Here is a 19,714-nt window from a genome sequence, read left to right as displayed (position 1 = left end):
GGTGGGAAGGTGGAGAAGTTAGAACTCTTCTAGAGTGTTGGTGGAAATGCTAAATTGTGCACCTGCTACAGAAAGCAGTTTATCAGTACTTCAAAAATTTAAACATAGAAGGAACCATATGAGCTAGCAACTCTACTCCTATGTATACACCACATACGATTGAAAACAAATACTCAAACAAGTACTTTTATATACTCACTGTATATATTTATTAACAATACCCAAAAGGTGAACATAAGCAAACATCCATCAGTTGATGAATGGATAAACAAAATGTGATATATACATATGTATATTATTCAGCTACAAAATGAAATGAAGTACTGACATATATCACAACATGGATGAAATTTGAAAACATGCTAAGTGAAAGAAGAAAGAAAAAAAAGGCTACTTATTGTGATGATCAGTAGTGAGGGAAATTAGATTAGTGTTTGCTAGGAGCTGGGCAGAGAGTGGAATGGGGAATGACTGCTTAATGAGTTCATGGTTTTCTTCTGTGGTAATGAAAATTATTTGCCACTACACAGAGGTAGTGCTTGCACTGCGTTGTGAATGTACTAAATGCCACCAAATTTGAACATTTTAATGGTTATTTTTATGTTACATGAATTTTACCAACACAGTTTCAAAAAGTGCCAATATTTTTAAACCTATCATTATTTCCAAGAATAATTAATTATATTTGAAAAGTACTCAAGTTATCGGTGAAGAAAACTTGTTTCAATGATTATACTACAGGGGAATTTGAACATTAGTTTATAAATGTACATATTATATGTGCATAGGAAAGAGATCATAATACATAGCATAGATATTTTAAAAGTGATTACTTCTTCTCACTAGGTTTGACCTACCATATGTTTTCTGCTTGTAATTTCTTAAAGTTTTTCTAGAGTAAAATATAAAAAAACTCAAGCACTCAAAAGTATATATTGATATGGATATATTCAAAGATTATAAGGTGATGCTGAAGATTTTGTACAAAATTGCAAACAGTATGAATTCAATTATATTGAATGTAAAATGTGTGTGGGACTGTGTGTATTCATATCTCTTTATATGCATATACAGATTTTAAAATGCCATATATATATTTTTTTAGACAGGGTCTCACCCTGTCATCCAGGCTGGAGTGCAGTGGCATGATCGTGGCTCACAGCAGCCACGACCTCCCTGGGCTCCGGTGATCCTCTCACCTCCACCTCCTGTGTAGCTGGGCCCACAGGTGCATGCCACCATGCACAGGTATATTTTGTATTTTTTGTAGAGACAGGGTCTCACTAAATTGCCCGAGATGGTCTCAAACTCCTGGGCTCAAGCAATCCTCCTGCCTTAGCCTCTCAAAATGTTGGGATTACAGTCACGAGCCACCACACCCAGCCAATGGCATATACTTCAAATCGTGGTCAGTGTTATAGTGAGTATATGTTTGAATATGATATTTTTGGCCAACAAATTCATATCTTTAATTCATAGTTATATAAACAGACATTAAGGAAACATTGTAGCTGCATGTGAGTGGTGTGAATACATCCATCTTACAGTTTTCTTAGGGTTCACATCTAAGTGACTGAATGTGAGAGATGCCTAATTCAATTATCATGTATTGAATTTTGTTTTGCTTCTTTTGAGTTTTTAAAGATAAAATTTGAAGGTAAGAATTAGAGCTAAAATCTCAAAAATAATTTTAAAATCCTAATTTTCAGAGGTATAAGTATGTATAATATACATATTTATATGATATGTAAATATTTATGTGTTTATATACGTATAAACACATTTTTAGATTAAAAAGAGCAAACAGAACTTATTTTTTAATGACTAGTATAATCACGAAGTTCTTTGCAAATAATTTATTGTCTAAAATATAGAAATTGCAAATTTTATATGACAATGTCAAAAATTGGTCAGGAACCAAATTTTAGAATGAAAATTTTTACTTTACAATACATAGCTAAATCCAATTTTTTTTTTTGTTTTTTTCTGAGACAGGCCCTCCCTCCGTTGCCCAGGTGGGAGTGCAGTGGTGTGATGTCAGTTCACTGCAACCTCGGCCTCCCAGGTTCAAGCAATTCTCCTGCCTTAACCTTCCGAGTAGGTGGGATTATAGGTACTCGCCACCACACCTGGCTTATTTTTGTATTTTCAGTAGACACGGCATTTCAACATGTTGCCCAGGCTGGTCTCAAACTCCTGACCTCAAGTGATCTGCCCGACTCGGCCTCCCAAAATGTTGGGATTACAGGCATGAGCCACTGCTCCTGGCCTGAATCCAATTTAAATGTAAATTTACTGTGGTGTTTGACTGTATATACAGAACTTTTATCTATGTATTGAAAGTGGGAGCAAATACGAAAAAGGGTATCAGTGTTTTTTATTTTTATTTTTTGAGACAGATTCTCACTCTTGTTGCCCAGCCTGGAGTGCAATGGTGCGATCTTTGCTCACTGCAACCTCCACCTCCCGGGTTCAAGCGATTCTCCTGTCTCAGCCTCCCGAGTAGCTGAGATTATAGGCATGTGACACCGCGCCCAGCTAATTTTTATATTTTCAGTAAAGGCGAGGTTTCGCCATGTTGGTCAGGCTGGTCTCGATCTCCTGACCTCAAGTGATCCGCCTGCCTTGGCCTCCCAAAGTGCTGGGATTACAGGCGTGAGCCACCGCGCCCAGCCTTCAGTGTTTAATACACAGTTGTATGGCATTGCTTTTCTCTTGATCACCACATTTTTTTTAGCTTCTTTGCAAATCCCACCTCTTTGTTACTAATGTGAAAATACAGGACTGATTCCTAACTGATAAACAGTAACACACATACACAGCAAACTCATAGGTCATAGTTGTAAGCCATTGCAGTTTAATGACCCAGGAAAATGTCTGTGTTACACTGTTATATAATGAAACTGTAAGACAAAATCCTGGGATCCATCTGATTAGCATTTATAGTCATTCCTGTATTTGTGTACATTCAAGTAGGGTTGTGTGTGTCTGTCAAGCTTGAGAGCTATCTGGACTCTTATGTTAGAGCCCCACTAAATAGCGACCTCCCTCTCAACATACAAGGCCTACTGACTAGGTCTGAACATGGAGTAAACCTCCCAGGGAACCTGGGTAGGGAGTCAGGAGAAGAAACACGTGGCCTGGTGCCCAGATTTGCTGTCCTCCAAGACCTCAGATGTCAACATGTTTTTTTTTCCTTTCTCTTTAGACATGGATCCCTGAGGTCGGTCCCCAATACGACAAGACAATTTGATATCAGAACACTGCAGAAACAATGCTGAGTGAAGAAGAGTAGAAATGGGAAGACTTGGTTGAGCGGAAACTGAGTTCTTGAAAAGAGGAGATGCTTGATGAGGGTGAGTGGATTACACCTCAGTTTAATATCCAGCAGAAGCCAAAAGTGGAATACCATTATGCAAATGTAGCAAAATATTAGGTAGCCATAGTTTCTGGTGCCTTTGTCTCTTCTTGGCCTTTTTTTTGAAACGTGATGGGCGGGAGAAGAGCCCCTGGAGCAAAGTTAGTTGGCTTTTCTCGCACAATACTGCCATCGTGCGGAAATAGTTTCATAGCGTCCAAAGCCGTGAGCGTTTCCTGCATGTAAGCCCTAGCAGTTGCGGAAGGAAAAGCCACCCAAGACACAAGTTGGCATTCCTACCCTTTTCTCTGAGGCCTAGCAGAAGCAATAGACAAATGCAAAGTCTTAGTGAAGTATCTGCTGAGTGAGGGACCAGGACTAAGCCAACTGTTTCCAGGAACTCCTGGTACAGGAAATAGAGGACAGGGCCTCAGTTTCCTCATAGTGGGGACAAGACTAGAAGATGACACAGCCAAGTGCAGACCCCTGGGGCATTTATGTTATGAATATGCCCTTGGGAGTTTTAGGCAATCTGGCTGTCCCTGTGTTATGCAGCTGTGACATTTATAGCAGCATCGTTAGATTGCAATGGACAGGACAGTTCCAGGGACCATCTATCTGAAGCCAGTGTCATTCATGTGGTCCTCAATACACAAAAATTCTAAATACCATTGCCTACAACTAGAGGGACCTCTATAGAGGAGTAACGATACACTGACATACCTATGTGGGCCAGATCATCTTTTAGGAGAGCCGATTTGCTAAAGTGGATAAAGGCCAAGAATGTGATGGAAGGCCTAAGCAATTATCTGAGCGCACAAGCCAGCAGCTTCTGTGACTTTATAAGTTCAGGAGAAAGTCTTTTGTCATAATGGGACCCCGATGGCATCTCATTTCTGTCAAGGAGGCCACATAGGTAGCTCTCTTCTGTTGGATGTCCCTGAGAAGGATGGCATTGTTTAGGCCTGAGCAAATCATTATTTACCTCATCTTAGCTAGTATTTTCTGTATCAGCTTCAAAGCTATTTCCTGATGAAGACATACAACCTTTGGTGTGGAGACCTCCAGAAACTCTATGACTCATAATTGAGGAATCAATAAGAGTGGCTAAAATTGTATGGGTGACTTATTCCTCATGACATTCTTCCTCAGAATTTATTATCTCAGTATCTGAATTCTTAATGAAAGGATTTAATGTTAGTCTGGTTCTGCACTGTGACATTACAGTGCTTCAAGAGCTTGTTCAGGTATGACCTCTCCTGTCCTCTGAGGATTCAGGCAGGCATTCCAGGGTAAGGCATTCTAGGGTAGCCTGGCTTTTTTGACATCTTTGACTGTGTCTAGCTCTCTCTCTAGCTGGTTTTGTTGAGTTGAGTGATGATCTGCAGACATAGATACTATTGGCATGCATGAATGCCTTGGAGACGCTAGGGGAAGCATTTCTCCATGATCCTTGTTCTTGGAAAGGACAAAAAGGATATCTTACCTCCCCAGAGTATTTCACCTAAAGTAGACTTAGACATCTGCTAAACTGCCTCCTACGGAGGAATAGTTTGACTCGACCATTTTCATGGAAGAATACAGACCTACCTATGGAACAGTATCTCATATCTGAAGGTAGAAATGCTGGTGGTGCCAATCCTAGAATTCTTTAGGCTAAGTGGTCTTTTATTCACCCCTTGCTAACTATCTTTAATAAAGAGGCTATGTGCCTGGGTAGTGGATGGAAGCCTGGAAAGGAAATCACACCTAGCCAAGTTCCAGTGGTAGTGACAAGGAGGTTGATTGGTTTATTCTGCAATGAAAGGTAGTGTGGAGGGGCAATGAGCCTATCATTCCCATTTAGGTTGGATACATGTCATTCATCTACACCAGATAGTTCCTTTATCCTTCACATTTTTTTTTTTTTGAGGCGGAGTTGCCTTCTGTCACCCAGGCTGGAGTGCACTGGCATGATCTCGGCTCACTGCAACCTCCGCCTCCCGGGTTCAACCAACTCTCCTGCCTCTGCCTCCCAAGTAGCTGGGATTACAGGCATGCGCCACCACACACAGCTAATTTTTGTATTTTCAGTAGAGACGGGGTTTTCACCATATTGGCCAGGCTGGTCTCAAACTCCTGACCTTGTGATCCACCTGCCTTGGCCTCGCAAAGCGCTGAGATTACAGGCATGAGCCACCGTGCCTGGCCTATCACAAAATCTTAATTGCATTCTCTGTGGCCTCATAAACAGCCATTCCCTGCCTCTGATTTAGGGAGAAAAGAAAAATTATAGAACCTTGAGGATTAAACCTACCACACGGTAAGATAAATGACAAAGTAAAGTGTATGTTACTCTACTTCTAACATGTCAGAACCTTAAACCAAACATATAGTCAAATATGTATTCTAGAGAGCCAAAATGCACATTGTGATGCATCTTTAATAATTTAAACAAAAAATTGGCCAGGCGCAGTGGCTAACGCCTGTAATCCCAGCACTTAGGGAGGCCGAGGTGGGCAGATCACCTGAGGTCGGGAGTTTGAGACCAGCCTGACCAACACGGAGAAACCCCATCTCTAATAAAAATACAAATTTAGCCGGGCCTAGTGGCGCATGCCTGTAATCCCAGCTACTTGGGAGGCTGAGGCAGGAGAATCGCTTGAACCTGGGAGGCAGAAGTTGCGGTGAGCCGAGATCAAACCATTGCACTCCAGCCTGGGCAACGAGAGCGAAACTCCGTCTCAAAAAAAAAAAAAAAATTATAAATAAATAAATACTGTCTACTTTTCTAAAGGAATGTTTTTGAACATATATTTTTCAGATTTTCCTTCATTTACATTGAAGGCTTGAAATGTTGAAAACAACATAGTATTGATGATATTTAAATGAATTCATGCGCCTGAAAGCTTTGTTAAAATATACACTTGATCTGCTCCAAACCACAATGTAGAGTGTAACCCAATTTCAATACAGATTTATTATTTGCATGAAATTAGGAATGTATATATAGCTGGGTACAGTGGGTCACACTTGTAATCCCAGGACTTTGGGAGGCTAAGGATTTTGGATGCCTTGAGGTCAGGAGTTCGAGACCAGCCTGGCCAACATGGCGAAACCCCATGTCTACTAAAAATGCAGAACAATTAACCAGGTCTGGTGGCCTGCGCTTGTAATCCCAGCTACTAAGGAGACTGAGGCAGGAGATTTGCTTGAACCTGGAGGTTGCAATGAGCCGAGACTGCGCCGTTGCACTGTAGCCTGGGTGACAAAATAAGTTTTGCTCCCCCCAAAGAGAAAAAGTGTATATATATATTTCTATATATATATTTCTATATATATTTCTATATATATATTTCTATATATATTTCTATATATATATTTCTATATATATTTCTATATATATATTTCTATATATATTTCTATATATATATTTCTATATATATATTTCTATATATATTTCTATATATATATTTCTATATATATTTCTATATATATATTTCTATATATATTTCTATATATATATTTCTATATATATTTCTATATATATATTTCTATATATATTTCTATATATATATTTCTATATATATTTCTATATATATATTTCTATATATATTTCTATATATATATTTCTATATATATTTCTATATATATATTTCTATATATATATGGAAATACTCCATATATATTATATATATATGGAAATACTCCATATATATATTATATATATATGGAAATACTCCATATATATATTATATATATATGGAAATACTCCATATATATATTATATATATATGGAAATACTCCATATATATATTATATATATATGGAAATACTCCATATATATATTATATATATGGAAATAATCCAAATGGTTATTTTTTGCTTTGACAAATTGTATCGTAGTGCTTTTCATCTTTATTAGTACATTGATTTTTCTCAATCTTTGTCAAGCATTATTCTTTAATTAACCAGTAGGAGAATACTGTAATAGTTATATCTAAAATACAAATTATTTAAAAAAAGACACACACAAACACATACACACACACACACACACACACACACACATACAGACACACCGCTTAAAGTCTCAGGAAATACCTGAAGAATATGTAGTGTCAAGGGATCATGCCGTGTTTTGATGTTAAATGATGAGACCATGAGATGAAACTCTGAGTAACCTCGACAGGAACTGAACATATGTAGTATGAGTATCATGCCATGTGGAGCACATATGGCATGTAGCAATGACAGCTTTCTGGTTCCTCCTCTATGGTTCTTGCCAAATTGTTGCCTACAATGCAACACATGCGCTAGAACATGAAGAACTTCCTGGTTGTTGGGAAGGGGAGCCAGGTCAGAGACCACCAAGGTCTGTAACTTGTTTGCTAGAGATCTCCTCTGAGGTTCAAGCAGTTTTATCCTTGTGCCCTCATCCCCAAATTTATCCCCTGAGGAGGCAGTTTGATGCCATGGAGACTACTGGACCTGTAAGTCTGAGGTAATTCATAATCATATAGACTAGGTTAGGAAGATTTTAAGTTTCTGAAGGAGTAAGATTCCCGATGAGGGTGGGTGGTTTAGGCCTTGGTTTGATTTCAGATGGGAAACAAAAGTGCCACAGTAAGACCAGATGACTCCAAACTGGGCAAAAAACAAGGCAGCCATATTTTCTTGTGCCTTTGTGTCTGGGTGGCGTTTTTTCAGACAGGGAAGGCGGGAGAAGAGGGAATCCAAGACACATCTTGGCACATCTAGCGCACTAGTGCCATCGTGAGGTGGTAGTTTAAAGACACCCTACGCCACGTCAACGTCCTTCCCCTGAGGACTACCTGTTGGAGGTCTGGTCTGTGGGGAGGTAGAAAAGGCCTGCGATCCATGCTGATCCTTCTTGCCTTCTCGTCTAACGCCTTAAAAGAGATTTGGACTTTGGCGGTGTCTTGGTATAGAACCTGGATAGTGAAGGAAAGCAAATCCTGTAAATTTCCCTTGGAAGAACCCTGTCAATTGTGGGCGGATACTGATGCCGCAAGAGACCCAAAGACCTGTAGCAAGATGACACCATGGGAAAGCTCGCCAGCTCTTGCTCTAAGGAACAGGAGACAGATTCCCACAAGAGCCAGAATTCGTCTTTGAGTGGGTTCCTGCTGTCCTGCCCAAACCAGGAGGAACCGAGGCCCCGCTCCCGACTTCCTGTGCCGGGGCCGCCTGGCAGCCGCTGCCTCACTCCAAGCCCCTTACTCTCCAGTTTCTACACCAAGATACCGTCAATGTCCAGACCTCTCTTAAGACCTTAGAGGAGAAGGCAACAAGACCTAGTCTGGAGCCCAATCCTCTTCCACCTCGGCCCAATTGAGACCTTCCCCCATAGCTTCCTGGGAAGGAGTGTGTGATGGCGGATTCTGTCTTTAAACAATTTCCTCACGGTGGCAGTAGTGATTCACATTTTTCATGGAAGCCCTCTCTTGGCGCACTCTTCCCCCGCCTTTTATGTCTGAAAAAACGGCACTCAGAGGAAAAAGGCGCCACCAAATCTGGCTGCATGGAGGTTTGTCCCGTTTGGTGCAACCTTGTCTTACTGTTGAATTTTTGCTTTTTTTCTGTCCATCTGAAAACAAAATGAGGTCTGAACCACCCATGCTCCTCAGGAATCTTGTTCTTTCAGAAATTAAATATACTCCTCACTGTGTCTATCTGGATAGGATTTACTTCACACAGTTACAGTCCAGCAAGTTCCATCTGGATAGGATTTACTTCACACAGTTACAGTCCAGCAAGTTCCATGGCATCAAATTGTCTCCTTCAGGTGATAAACTCAGTGGATAAAAGTGCAATAAGGAAAAAATTATTTGAAACTAGGAAGAGATCTTTGGCAAACAATTTACAAATCCTGGTGGTCTTTGACCTGGTTTCCCTCCCAGAAAACTAGGAGTTCTTCATGTTCTAGCCTCAAGTGTTGTTTGTAGTCAACAATTTGGCATGAGCCACAGAGTAAGGACCAGATAGCAGTCATAACTCCCTGGCCTATATGCTCCACATGGCGTGATCCTCATAGTCCCTATGTTCAGTTCCTATCGAGATTACTCAGTTTCATCTCATGGTCTCAACATTTAACACCAGAACACAGCATGTTCCCATGCATTACATATTCTTCAGGGATTTCCTGAGACATTAGATGCTGTATGTGGGGGGGATGGGTGTGTGTGTTCTGTCCTGTCCCTTGGAGCAAGAGTTAGTAAGCTTTCAGGCAGTGTTACAGTATCACAGTCCTTTGTTGCAGTAGTATGAGAACACCAAAGACAGGCCTGTTCCAGGTGTGATAAAGCAGGAGCCAGTATGTTTTCTGATAGTCTCAAGGGCATCTAGTTGTCTAAAGACTGAAAGGACCTAAAGTTTTACATCTTCTAGTAGAGTTGTTTTTTGGTTTTGTTTTTTTAGATAGAGTCTTGCTCTGTCGCCCAGCCTGGAGTGCAGCAGCACGATCTCAGCTCACTGCATCCTCCGTCTCCCAGGTTGAAGGGATTCTCTTGTCTCAGCCTCCCGAACAACTGGGACTAAAGGTGGGTTCCACCAAGTTCGGCTAATTTTTGTATTTTTAGTAGAGACGGGGTTTCACCATGTGGGCCAAGCTGGTCTTGAACTCCTGACCTCAGGTGATCATCCCGTTTTGGCCCCCCAGTGTGCTGGATTACAGGCGTAAGCCACTGTGCCCGGCCATTCTATTTATTTATTTAGTGGAGTTGTTACACATAAAGGGATGGGAAACAAAAGGAGTGAAAAGGATTGAAAATTAATCCACATTTTAAAAGTGCTTGTCTGTGGGAGGTAGCATTACCCATGATCTCACTTTGTTAGCGGTGGCAGTGAACCGAGTTACCCCGAGTAACAGGCGGCATATTCATATAGGTCCAGAGGAACTTCAGTCCTGGCGCCTCAGAAGAAAGAACTTCACTGAGGGGCATAAAGCAGGAAAAGAGACTGAGGCAAGATTCAGAGCAGGAGTTGAAGTTTATTTAACAGGCTTTAGAACAGGAAAGAAAAGAAAGAAAGAACCCTTGGAAGAGATCCAAGTGGGTGCCTGAATGGCCAAGAGAACAAAAAGACCTTTTAACCTTCATCCTGGGACCTTATAGGCTTACCTCTTGCTCATGATTCTTCCTTTAGGGTGAGCTTTCCGCATGTGCAGTGCTCTCCTTACCCTTTGAAATTGAGCACTGTGCAGTGTGTTTAGGGAGTTATACACATGCCCATCTGAGGCTTTTTTCTTTTTTCTGGTGGCATGTACCCGGAACATCATATTTCGCCGTTTTGTGTCTTAATACGCATGCCCAAGAAGCTGCTTCTCCCTGGGGCCCGCGTTCAATTCGTACTTTTAATGTTAACAGATGTGGATCATCAGGAGATTGTCTCTCCCAGGCTACCAAATTATCATTTTTAGAGGGGCAATGTGATCATTGCCGAACCATCATGTGACATTCCTACTGGGTGGGGGAGAGCCCTTTCCTGCCGTGCTCATTGCCTATCTAACTATCTGTAACTACTTTTTCATATGTGACTATTGTGTCAGGCACATTTTGAAGAAGGATGAGTGTTCCTACAAATTCAAAAAGAGGTAGCAAAAGTGACATCAATGACAATGGTGCAGTAGACACTTTCTGTAGTCCATCTCTCCAGAAAAGCAACTCAAAACAATCTATAATATATAATTAGAAGATCATTTTCTCAGCACGATATATGGGGCATTTATTAAAACCTACAGCTAATAATATAGTCAAGAGGTAAAGACTGAAAACTTTGCTCCTAAAATCATGAACAGGAGAAAAATGCCCACTTTTGCCGCTTCTCTTAAACATTATACTTAAAATCTAGCTGGGGTCATCAGGCAATGAAGATATATAAAAAATATCCCAGTTGAAAAGAAAAAATGGAAATTATTTCTCTTCACAAATACAATGATCTTATAAAAAATGCTGCCAGGCACAGTGACTCACACCTGTAATCCCAGCACTTCGGGGGGCTGAGGCATGTGAATCACCTAAGATCAGGAGTTCAAGACCAGCCTGGCCAACATGGTGAAACCCCGTCTCTACAAAAATACAAAAATTAGCCGGGCATGATGGCGGGTGCCTGTAATTCCAGCTACTCGGGAGGCTGAGGTGGGAGAATCGTTTGAACCCAGGAGGCAGAGGTTGCAGTGAGCCGGGATCGTGCCACTGTACTCCAGTCTGGGCGACAGAGCAAGACTCCAGTCAAAAAAAAAAAAAAAAGCTTAAAAACCCAGAAAAACAGTATTAGAGGTAGTGAACAAGATCCAGCAAGCAACTGCAGGACAGAACATTAACTTGGAAAAATCAGTTGTAGTTGTGTACACTAGCAATGAATAATCTGAAAATTCAATTAAGAAAGCAATTCCATTTACAATAGCATCAAAATGAATCATAATTTCAGGACAATAATTAACTAAATAGATGAAAGTCCTGTACACTGAAAATCACAAAATAATGGAGAAGTAAAAGATAACCAAAATTTTAATAAAGAACATCCTGTGGTAATGGGTCTGAAGACTAAATATTTTTAACATGGCAATACTACCCATAGTGATCTATAGATTTAATGTAATCCTTATTGTTATCCAATGAGCATTTTTTTTTGTAAAAAAGGAACACAAATCCTAAAGATCCTATTGAATTGCAAGAGATCTGAATAACCAATGTAAACTCTGAATAAGAAAAACCAAGGTGGAAGACTCACACTTCTGGATTTCAAAACTTATTAGGAAAGCTAGAGTAATCAAAGCAGTGTGATAATCAACTAAGAATACACACAGTGATTAATGGAAAAGATGGAGAGTCTGGAAATAAACTCAGACACTGTGGTCAATTCATTTGTGACAAAGTTATTAAGGTCATTTTATGAGTAGTTAATAGAGTCTTTAACAAATAGTACTTAGACAACTGGTTATCTACATGCAAAAGGATGAATTTAGACCTCTACCTCACATTATATGCAAAAATTAACTCAAAATGTATCAAATTTCTAAATATAAGAGCTAAAGCTATAAAACCTTCAGGGAAACTATAGGGATACATCTTCACAACTTTAGATTTGGCAATGATTTATTAGCTATACCACCAAAAGCAGCAATAACAAAAGAAAAAATAAATTGGACTTCCCTGAAATTAAAAACTTTTTGCATCAAAGTACACAATTCAGAACTTGAAAAGCCAACTTACAGAATGGGAGGAAATATTTCCAAATCAATTATCTAAAAACTTCTAATATCCAATAAAAACAAATAACTCTTAAAACTCAACATTAAAAACAGACAAATAACCCAATTTTTAAAAAATAGGCAAAGGGAGAGTGATATCACCAACATGGTAGAGCAGAAGTGATCTGACTTTACCTCAAAGAAAAGTAAAAACAGCTGTGTAGAGACAAGATTACTAGAAGCAATATTCCAGAACTGAACATTGAGACTGTGACTATCCATGGGGCTATAAGGAAGTGAAAAAGTATGAGCAGCTAGAAAGACTAATGGACTTCTCTCTCCATGATTCCCCAACCCAAGGCTGCTAGGCACCATGTAGAAAAGTCCCCCTTGACTGGGCGCGGTGGCTCACGCCTATAATCCCAGCACTTTGGTAGGCCGAGGCAGGTGGATCACCTGAGGTCAGGAGTTTGAGACCAGCCTGACCAATATGGTGAAACCCCGTCTCTACTAAAAATACAAAAATTAGCCGGGCGTGGTGGTGTGCCCCTATAATCCCAGCAACTCGGGAAGCTGAGACAGGAGAATTACTTGAACCTGGGAGGCAAATGTTGCAGTGAGCCCAGATTGCGCCACTGCACTCCAGCCTGGGTGACAGAGTGAGACTCCATCCCCCTGCTCCCCCACCCCCCAAAAAAAGGAAGAAAAGAAAAAAAGGAAAGTCCCCCTTGGTTCACAGTTTCCTCTGTAAAATGTGAGATCAAGGCAGAGAGCTAGCTTCTCTCCCATTTTGGTGTCCTTTGCAGGAATCCTATTCTTGCCTCAATCCCTAGGAGGCATCCTGACTGCCTGTAGGAAGAAAAATCCCTGAGGGGGTAGTCTGAAACTGAAAGTGGAGTTGAAGCTAGCAACCCCAGTGCATTAAATCTGGGGACTTCTCTTTTACTCAGGCAAAGAAGATCTCAAACCAGAGAGGGACATCAGCAACAACATGAAAATGAACAGGAATGGAAAAAGAACAGGAAAGGCTAGACTTATATAAAATACATTAAAGTCAAAAACTGTAGAGAGAGACAAAGAAGGTCACTGTATAACAATAAAGATGCCGGCCGGGCGCGATGGCTCACGCCTGTAATCCCAACACTTTGGGAGGCCGAGGCGGACGGATCATGAGGCTAGCAGATCGAGACCTTCCTGGCCAACACGGTGAAATCCCGTCTCTACTAAAAATACAAAAATTAGCCGGGCGTGGTGGCAGGCGCCCGTAGTCCCAGCTGCTCCGGAGGCTGAGGCAGGAGAATGGCATAACCTGGGAGGTGGAGCTTGCAGTGAGCGGAGATCGCGCCACTGCACTCCAGCCGGGGCGACAGAGCCAGACTCAAAAAACAAACAAAACAAAACAAAACAAAACAAAAAATGAAGATGCCAATTCAGTAAGAGGATATAACAATTTAAAATATGTATGTACCCAACACTGGAACACACAAATAGATAAGGCAAACATTTGGAGATCTAAACGGAGAGAGAGACAGGTGTACAACAATAGTGGGAGACTTCAGTACCCCACTTTCAGTAATGGACAGCTTATCCAGACAAAGAAACATTGGAATTAAACTGTACTCTAGACCAAATGAACTTAACTGACGTTTACAAAATATTTCATCCAATTGCTGTAGAATATACATTCTTGTCATCAGTCAGCACATGGAGCATGCTCCAGTATAGAGCATGTGTTAGGCCACAGAACAAGGCTCAACAAATATAAGAAAAGACCCGAAAATATGAAATTACCAGAAGAAGAGACTGCAGAAATGCTTTAAGACATCATTTTGGGCAATGATTTTTTTGTAGGAGACCTCAAAAAGCACTGGCAATCAAAGCAAAAATGGACAAATGAGAGTAAATCAAGCTAGAACGCTTCTGTCCAGCAAAGAAAACAATAAAGTGAGGAGACAACCTACAGTAAGAGAGAATATCTTTGCAAACTTAAAAAAGCTCAGCTCAATAGAAAAAAAACAAATATATCTGATTTACAAATGGGCAAATGATCTGAATAGACATTTCTGAAAGAAAGGCACACAAATGGCTAACGGATACATGAAAAAATGCTCAACATCACTAATCATCAGGGAAATGCAAATCAAAACTACAGTGGGATACCGTATTTCCCCAGTTCAAATGACTCTTACAAAAAAGGCAGAGAGTAACAGATGTTGGCTAGTAAGCAGAGAAAGAGGAATGCTTGTATAATGTTGCCTGCAATGTACATTAGCACAGCCTCTATGAGACACAGGATGGAGTTTCCCAAAAATACTAAAAATAGAATTACCATATGATGTAGCAATCCCACTGCTGGGAAATCAGTACTATATATATATATGCATTCTCATGTTTATTGCAGCATTATTCACAGTAGTCAAGATATGGAATCAACCTAACTGTTCATTAATGGATGAATGGATTAAGAAACTGTGGCATACATATAAAATGGAAGATTATTGAGCCAGAAAAAAGAATGGAATTCTGTCATCTGCAGCAACATGAATGGAACTTTAGGACACTATGTTAAGTGAAATAAGCCAGATACAGAAAGACAAATTATCGCATGTCCTCACTCATATGTAGGAGCTAAAGGAATCCATCTCATTGTATGTATAGAGTAGAATGGTGGGTACCAGAAGTTAGGAAGAGAGGGGAATGAAGACAGGTTGGTTAATGGCTACAAAAATACAGTTAGACAGAAGGAGTAAGTTCTAGTGTTCAACAGCACAGTTAGGACATCTATAGTTGACAATAAATTAATGGTTATTTCCAAATAGATAAAACACATTTGAAATGTTCCCGAACACAAATAATAAATGCAGTAGGGAATGAGTATCCCAGTTTTCCTTTTTTGGTTATCACACATTTTATGCATGCATCAAAATACCATGTGTACCCCATAAATATGTACAACTATAATGCATCAATTTTAATAGGCAAAGGTCTTAAATAGACAATTCTCCAAAGAAGATACACAAATGACCAACAATTACATGAAAACATACTTCCATTATTAGTATTTTCAGAAATGTAAATCAGAACCACTTCGTGATACCACTTAACACCCACTAGAATGGATATTACTTAAAAAGAACAAATATGGGTGGGGAGGCGGAGAAATTGGAACCCTTCTGCAGTGAAGGTGGGTATGCTAAATTGCGCATCTGCTATGGAAAACAGTTTATCAGTCCTTCAAAAATTTAAACATAGAAATAACCATATGACCTAGCATCTCTACTCCTAAGTATACTCCGCAAACAATTGAAAACAGATACTCAAACAAGTACATGTATATACTCGCTGTATGTATTTATTAACAATACCCAAAAGGTGAACACAAGCAAACATCAATCACTTGATGAATGGATAAACAAAATGTGATATATACATATGGATATTATTCAGCTACAAAAAGAAATGAAGTACTGACATATGTTACAACATGGATGAAATCTGAAAACATGCTAAATGAAAAAAGCAAAATGAAAAAGGCCCCTTATTGTGATGATCAGTAGTGAGGGAAAGCAGATGAGTGTTTGCCAGGGGCTCGGCATAGAGTGGAATGGGGAATGACTGCTTCATGGGTCCAGGGTTTTCTTTTGTGGTAATGAAAATTATTTGCCACTACACAGAGGTAGTGCTTGCACTGCATTGTGAATGTACTAAATGCCGCTGAATTTCACACATTTTAATGGTTAATTATATGTTACATGAATTATACCAACACAGTTTTAAAAAGTGCCAATATTTTTAAACCTATCATTATTTCCAAGAATAACTAATTATATTTGAAAAGTACTCAAGTTATCAGTGAAGACAACTTGTTTTAACAATTATACTACAGGGGAATTTGAACATTAGTTTATAAATGTACATATTATATGTGCAAAGGAACAAATCATAATACGTAGCCCAAACATTTTAAAAGTGATTATTTCTTCTCACTGTGTTTGACCTACCATATGTTTTCTGCTTATAATTCTTAAAATTCTTCTAGCATAAAATATAAAAAACTCAAGCACTCAAAAGTATATATTGATATGGATATATTCAAAGATTATAAGGTGATGCTGAGGATTTTGGACAAAATTTCAAATAGTATGAATCCAATTATATTGAAAGTAAAATGTGTGCGGTACTCTGTGTGTATTCATATCTGTTCATATGCATATACAAATGTTTAAATATCATATATATGGTTTTTTTACACAGGATCAGACTCTGTTGCCCAGACTGGAGTGCAGTGGCAGGATCATGGCTCAGTGCAGCCTCAACCTCCCTGGACTCAGGTGATCCTTTCACCTCCACTTCCTGAGTAGCTGGGACTACAGGTACATGACACCATGCCTGGCTATTTTTTTTTTTTTTTTTTAGAGACAGGGACTCGCTACATTGCCAAAATTGCTAATTGCTAAATTGGTCTTGAACTCTCAGGCTCAAGTGATCCTCCTGCCTCAGCCTCCAAGAGTGCCAGGATTAGAGTTGTGAGCCACCACGCCTGGCCAATGCCATATATTTTATATCATGGTCAGTGTTATACTGAGCATGCGTTTGAATATGATATTTTTGACCAATAAATTCATATATTTAATTCATAGTTACATAAACAGAGACATTAATGAAACATTATAGCTTCATGTGAGTGGTGTGAATACATCCATCTTAAAGTTTTACTGGGGTTCACATCTAAGTGACTGAATATGAGACGTGCCTATTTCAATTATCATTTATTGAATTTTGTTTTCTTTCTTTTGAGATTTTAAAGATAAAATTTGAAGGTAAGAATTAGAGATAAAAATTCAAGAATAATTTTAAAATCCTAATTTTCAGAGGCATAACTATGTAAAATATATATATTTATATATGTGTTTATGTATGTATAAATAGATTTTATAGATTAAAAAAGCAAGGTGAGATCTTAATTCTTAATGACTAGTCCAATCACATAATTCTTTGCAAATATTTTATTGTCCAAAATTCAGAAATTGCAAATTTTATATGACAATGTCAAAAACTGGTCAGAAATCAAATTTTAGAATGAAAATCTTCATTCATACTATGGAATATTCATACTAAAATGCAGTGCATAGCTAAATCCAATTTAAATGTAAATTCATTGTGTTGACTATATATAGACCTTTTTATCTATGTATTGAAAAATGGAATAAATATGGAAAAGGGTATCAGTGTTTAATATACAGTTTTATGAGACTGCTTTTCTCTTGATCAGCACATGGGTTTTTTTTTTTTTTACTTCTTTGCAAATTCCACCTTTTTGTTACTAATGAGAAAATATAGGACTGAATCCTAGCTGGAAAACAGCAACACATATACACAGCAAAGTTATAGGGCAGTCTTAAGCCATGGCCATTTAATGACACAGGAAAATGTTTGTGTTCCAACGTTAAATAATGAAACCATGAGACAAAATCCTGTGATCCATCTGATTAAAATTTATAGTCATTCATGTGTTTGTGTCCATTCGAATCGGGTTCTGTGTCTCTGTCAAGCTTGAGAGCTACCTGGTCCCTTATCTTAGAGCTCCGTTAAATGGCAGCCTCCCACTCAACATATAAGGCCCAATGCCTAGATCAGAACATGAAATGGAACTCCTAGGGAACCTGGGTAGGGAGTCAGGACAAGAACCACATGGCCTGGCCGGGCTCGGTGGCTCACGCCTGTAATCCTAGCACTTTGGTAGGCCGAGGCAGTCGGATCAGCAGGTCAGGAGATCCAGACCATCCTGGCTAATGTGGTGAAACCCCGTCTCTACTAAAAAAAAAAAAAAAAAAAAAAAAAATTAGCCGGTCGTGGTGGCGGGCGCCTGTAGTCCCTGCTACTCAGGAGGCTGAGGCAGGAGAATGGCGTGAACCCGGGAGGCGGAGCTTGCAGTGAGCCGAGATAGCGCCACTGCACTCCAGCCTGGGCAACAGAGCAAGACTCTGTCTCCAAAAAAAAAAAAAAAAAAGAACCACATGGCCTGGTGCCTAGATTTGCTCTTCTCCAAGACCTTAGTTGTTAACATTTCTTTGTTTGTTTGTTGTTTCCTTAGGCATGGATCCCTGAGGTCTGCCCCAGTACTATAAGACAATTTGATGTAAGAAAACACAGCAGATATAATACTGAGTGAAGAAGAGTATAAATGAGAAGATTGGCTGTGCAGATACTGAGTTCATGAAAAGAGGAGATGATTCATGAGGGTGAGTGGATCACACCTCGGTTTAATATCCAATGGAAAACAAAAGCAAAATGCTAAGAGTGGAATAAGTTTACACAAATTGAGCAAACTGCTAAGTAGTTCTAGTTTCTGGTGTCTTTGTCTCTTCTTGGCCTTTTTTTTGAAATGTGATGGGCGGGAGAATAGCGCCTAGAGCAAAGTCAGTTGGCGTCTCCCGTACAATACTGCCATCGTGCGGAAATAGTTTCGTAGCATCCAAAGCCGTGAGCGTTTCCTCCATGTGAGCCCTACCAATTGAAGGAAAAGCCAGTGAAGGCTGAACAGACCCGAGACAAGTTGATCTTCCTACCCTTTTCTCTGAGGCCTGGCAGAAGCAATGAACAAATGCAAAGCCTCCGTGAAGTATCTGCTGAGTGAGGGAGCAGGACTGAGCCAGCTGCTTCCAGGAAGTTTTGGCACAGGAAGTAGAGGACAGGGCCTCAATTTTCTCATAGTGGGGACAAGGCTAGAAAATGATACAGCCAAGTACAGACCCTTGGGGCATTTATGTTATGAATATGCCCTTGGGAGCTTTAGGCAACCTGGTTGTCCTTGTGTTGTGGGGCTGTGACATTTATAGCAGCAGTGTTGGCTGGCAATGACAGGCCAATTCCAGGAACCATCTATCTGAAGTTAGTGTCACTCACATGGTCCTCAATACACTAAAATTCTAACCACCATTGCCCATAGCTAGAAGGACCTCTGTAGAGCAGTAAGGATACACTGAGATGCCTGTGTGGGCCAGATCATCTTTTAGGAGAGCTGATATGCTAAAGAGGATGAAGGCCAAAAATGTGATGGAAGGCCTAAGCAATTATCTGAGCGCACAAGCCAGCAGCTTCTGTGACGTTATAAGTTCAGGAGAAAGTCTTTTGTCATAATAGAACGCCGATGTCATCTCAGT

General features: G+C 39.7%; 1 long non-coding RNA gene across 6 annotated transcripts in view; it reads left to right on the top strand.

The window, feature by feature from the left end:
* Window positions 1-19,714, top strand: part of LOC101153527 (uncharacterized) — a 137,233-nt gene that overhangs the window by 43,386 nt on the left and 74,133 nt on the right. For 4 of the 6 annotated variants that reach the window (XR_010132572.1, XR_010132573.1, XR_010132571.1 and 1 more), the window contains 2 exons: window positions 3,209-3,356; window positions 18,646-18,793. This is a non-coding gene — a long non-coding RNA (uncharacterized lncRNA). Of the gene's footprint in view, window positions 1-3,208; window positions 3,357-9,778; window positions 9,901-16,805; window positions 16,925-18,645; window positions 18,794-19,714 lie in introns of all 6 variants that reach the window. The other 2 variants (XR_010132574.1, XR_010132570.1) reach the window with 2 other exon arrangements.

This window comes from Gorilla gorilla, chromosome X (assembly GCF_029281585.2).
Source record: "Gorilla gorilla gorilla isolate KB3781 chromosome X, NHGRI_mGorGor1-v2.1_pri, whole genome shotgun sequence".
Classification (NCBI taxonomy): Eukaryota; Metazoa; Chordata; class Mammalia; order Primates; family Hominidae; genus Gorilla; species Gorilla gorilla.
The sequence above is the reverse complement of the archived record's forward strand: the minus strand, read 5'-3'. Positions and strand labels throughout refer to the sequence as shown.